Source organism: Apteryx rowi, unplaced genomic scaffold (assembly GCF_003343035.1).
Source record: "Apteryx rowi isolate R43461 unplaced genomic scaffold, aptRow1 scaffold_103, whole genome shotgun sequence".
In the NCBI taxonomy this organism is placed as follows: Eukaryota; Metazoa; Chordata; class Aves; order Apterygiformes; family Apterygidae; genus Apteryx; species Apteryx rowi.
Window position 1 is genome coordinate 1,495,654 of NW_020447231.1, and position 4,577 is coordinate 1,500,230.

Consider the following 4,577-nt stretch of genomic DNA (forward strand, 5'->3'; position numbering starts at 1 on the left):
GTGCATGGAAGAAAACAAACCAAAGCAAGCTTTATTATTTCCCATATGTTTCACTGCAGAGGAGGGGAGTGATGGGAAGAGAAGAACCTACACAGAGAAAACAGGGAAAGTGCTTGTCTGTTGCTTTATTTTTTCTCTGCTTTGAGCTGAAACCCAGGAAAAATAAATATAATCTGCCACTGGTCAGTGTGTGCTCTACTTGAGAGTGCATGAATCAATAAGAGTAGAGGGACCATGTTTTTTGTGGGATTGCTTGGGTTTTGTTATGTTATTTTTAATGCATGTCTTATAGAGATGGGTTCTGCAGAAGTGACTATATCCTAGAATGCCTCGCCTTCATCTTTGAGGAGCTTAGAACCTGTTTAGACAATTTGGCTGAAATAGGGCTTTTTTTGTTTGTTTGTTTTTTCACAGAATCACAGAATAGTTGAGGTTGGAAGGGACCTCTGGAGATCATCTAGTCCAACCCCCCTCCTCAAGCAGGGTCACCTAGAGCACGTTGCACAGGATCGTGTCCAGGCGGGTTTTGAATATCTCCAGAGAAGGAGACTCCACCACCTCTCTGGGCAACCTGTTCCAGTGCTCTGTCACCCTCACAGTGAAGAAGTTTTTCCTCATGTTCAGATGGAACTGTCTGTGTTTCAGTTTGTGCCCATTGCCTTGCGTCCTGTCGCTGGGCACCACTGAAAAGAGTCTGGTCCCATCCTCTCGACACCCTCCCTTCAGATACTTGTACACATTGATAAGATCTCCCCTCAGCCTTCTCTTCTCCAAGCTAAACAGGCCCAGCTCTCTCAGCCTTTCCTCATAAGAGAGATGCTCCAGTCCCCTAATCATCTTTGTAGCCCTTCGCTGGACTTGCTCCAGTAGCGCCACATCCCTCTTGTACTGGGGAGCCCAGAACTGGACGCAGTACTCCAGATGTGGCCTCACCAGGGCTGAGTAGAGGGGGAGAATCACCTCCCTCCACCTGCTGGCAACACTCTTCCTGATGCACCCCAGGATACCATTGGCCTTCTTGGCCACAAGGGCACATTGCTGCCTCATGCTTAACTTGGTGTCCACCAGCACTCCCAGGTCCTTCTCCGCAGAGCTGCTTTCCAGCAGGTCAACCCCCARCCTGTACTGGTGCATGGGGTTATTCCTCCCYAGGTGCAAGACTCTGCACTTGCCTTTGTTGAACTTCATGAGGTTCCTCTCCACCCACCTCTCCAGCCTGTCCAGGTCTCTCTGAATGGCAGCACAGCCCTCTGGTGTATCAGCCACTCCTCCCAGTTTTGTATCATCGGCAAACTTGCTGAGGGTGCACTCTGTCCCTTCATCCAGGTCATTGATGAAGAAGTTGAACAAGACTGGACCCAGTACTGACCCCTGGGGGACACCGCTAGCTACAGGCCTCCAACTAGGCTCTGTGCCACTGATCACAACTCTCTGAGCTCTGCCATTCAGCCAGTTCTCAATCCACCTCACTGTCCACTCATCTAACCCACACTTTCTGAGCTTCCCTATGAGGATGTTATGGGAGACAGTGTCRAAAGCCTTGCTGAAGTCAAGGTAGACAACATCCTCTGCTCTCCCCTCATCTACCCAGGCAGTCATTCCATCACAGAAGGCTATCAGATTGGTTAAGCATGATTTCCCTTTGGTGAAGCCATGCTGACTACTCCTGATCACCTTCTTGTCCTCCACATGCTTGGAGATGGCATCCAGGATGAGCTGCTCCATCACCTTTCCAGGGATGCAGGTGAGGCTGACTGGCCTGTAGTTCCCTGGGTCCTCCTTCTTGCTCTTTTTGAAGACTGGAGTGACATTGGCTTTCTTCCAGTCTTCAGGCACCTCTGCTGTTCTCCATGACCTTTCAAAGATGATGGAGAGTGGCTTAGCAATGACATCCGCCAGCTCCCTCAGCACTCGTGGGTGCATCCCATCGGGGCCCATGGATTTGTGGGTGTCAAGTTTGCTTAAATGATTTCTAATCTGATCCTCCTCAACCAAGGGGAGGTCTTCCTTTCTCCAGACTTTCTCTCTTGCCTCCAGGGTCTGGGGTTCCTGAGGGCTGGCCTGAGCAGGAAAGACTGAAGCAAAGAAGGCATTCAGTAACTCTGCCTTCTCTGCATCCTTTGTCACCAGCGCACCCACCCCATTCAGCAAAGGGCCCACATTTTCCCTAGTCTTCCTCTTGCTACTGATGTATTTAAAGAAGCCCTTCTTGTTCTCTTTGACATCTCTTGCCAGAAGATTTTTGATTTGATTTCTTTTTATAGTATGGAGAGTTGATAGTGCCAACTGTAATTAAGTTTCCTAATACTTGCCTTAAATCTCTGGCTTTGATTGCTTCTAATTTTGCCAGACTTGGAACTAATTGGGCTGAAATCTCCCGTACTATATGTCTTCCTTAAGCAGACTGTTGCTGAAGAGCTAAAATGGTTATGCCATTTCTGGGAATGCTGTTTGGAACAATTACTTAGATTTTGCCCTTGATGGGGGAAAAAAAAAAGTCTTATTGTACTATAGTGATGCAATGGATGAAGGACTTAAATTTTGGTGAGAAAGTGAGATTGCTCTGTTGTTCAAAGTGTGTCTTTTGCTTTTTGTGGGATAAAACCACTGGGGAAATTAAAAGTATTTAAAAAATTCAGGCCACACACACAAACTCTAGTCCTAAAGCTTGATGGCTAATTTCTTCAAAGAAAGTATGGCCTGTCCTGGTCTGCAAATGAAGAAGAGGGCTTTTCCATCAACTACTGCTGCTCACTGCAAAAGCCTGCTGCAGGCTGAGGTGCTAGAACTGAGTGGTGAGCCACAGGGGACTAGAGGCAAAGATAATTTTGGGATAATCTGGGATAGGCATAGGTGAGGAGACTGAACTCTTATGGGTATTTGGGATGGAAGAGTAATAGGGCTGAGATCCAGTGAGATAGGGACAGAGAGTGGAGGGGCAAGGGGCTGACTGAGCAAGAAGACTTGAAGTAGGAACCTGTGGAGGATACTGGGGCTGACGGGACTTGTTTGGCTTTTTAGGTGCCTATGTCTAGAAATTTATACTCAGGAAGYGCAGAGTTTACAAAGTCTGGTACCAAAAGTTGGGAAAAAACAGAATTAAGGACTTCCCCCCACCTTTGTCTACCATGCTTCCTAGGGTATGAGTTATTCCTGGTACATTGTCACATGCTATTTTTTCACAGAATTCCCATCTCATTCATTGTACAGAACAGATCGGTGCTCCTGTTAGGGGCTTGAAAGAGTAAGATGTCTTCAGTGCTGCTTCTTTATCTCTTGCAGAAGCTAGAAGGTAGGTACTCAGAGAGGGGAGAACTGAATGAAGGAAAAAGATAATCTTACTATCTGTCAGCAATTGACCACAAAATTTTTGCACGTTGCTAATTCAGTTATCTAACCCTGACTTCTCACAAGTGGCCATTAATGATAGGTTCCTCATTTTCTGACTGCACGCCCTGGGATGTGACTTGTGCAGGCAATGTTCATTCACAGCTGCAACTATGTCAGTCAAGGCTATAATCTGAACGTAATATTAAATCAGGTTTTAAGTGCCTCAGCTGAGACTGCAGAATGGGTGGATATTTCTTCCGTAGACTTTCTGTACATCAGATCTCCACCTGTAAAGCTGGGTTAATATGTGTTCCTTCACCTCACAGGCATTTTGCAAAAATAATTACTGGTTGGAATACTCTGTAGGAATAAATGCCACAGAAGAACCCTTGGGGGAAAAAAAAAAGATGTTTTTCTCAGTCATGCTCTGTGCAGCATTGTGTAAGCCTGACCCGTAGTRTAAAACAAAGCATGGAAAAGCTGCTCAGCCATGGAGGAACAGAATGAGGCATAGCGCATAAACCCAAGGGGACAAGTTAGAGGGCTGGGACGAAGGGCAGTCTTGGGGGTGTGGGGGACAGTTCACAGGCAGTATTATCACACTTTATGGTTGCAGGCACATTTCCCTAGTGGTCAGTGTTGCTGGTACTAATGTTGGCTGTGAGGCTATGAAATCACAGACCCTCTAGTGCACATCTAGATCAGTGTTTTAGTTTGAGTCGGGAGTATGCTCTTGAAACAAAGCACAGAACTGAGAATCCCACTTTGGATTCTCTGGTCCCCATGCTTCGGTCTTGGTGCCTAAACTGACCCAGAGAGCACCTGATGTGTCCTGTCCAGAACAGGGATTTAGCCCACAGGGCTGGGCTAGAGCTAGCACGAAGTGAAATGCCTGCAGTGTGGATATAGCTTCCTCAGCACTGTTTGGCTCTGCAGATGCACTCCTGTTGGGCCCCATCATTGCCAATATAAATAGAGCCCTAGTATCTCTCTTTGTAAACTGAATCCTGTTCAGACCACTCTAACTCTAGTGTTACTTAACTTTTGACTTTGACTTTGCAGCTGTAACGTTTAAGGCAGCTTTTAGGAGAATTATGTTGGTGAGGGTAAGTATGTACACAAAAGGACTCGGTGCGTTTCTTAAGTGACAGTCACACTAGTTCACTCTAGTGGTGACTATGTGAAGAGCATCAAATGAAGCCACAGTCTACAAATCTATTCACTTCAACCTTAATTTCAGGAAAAGA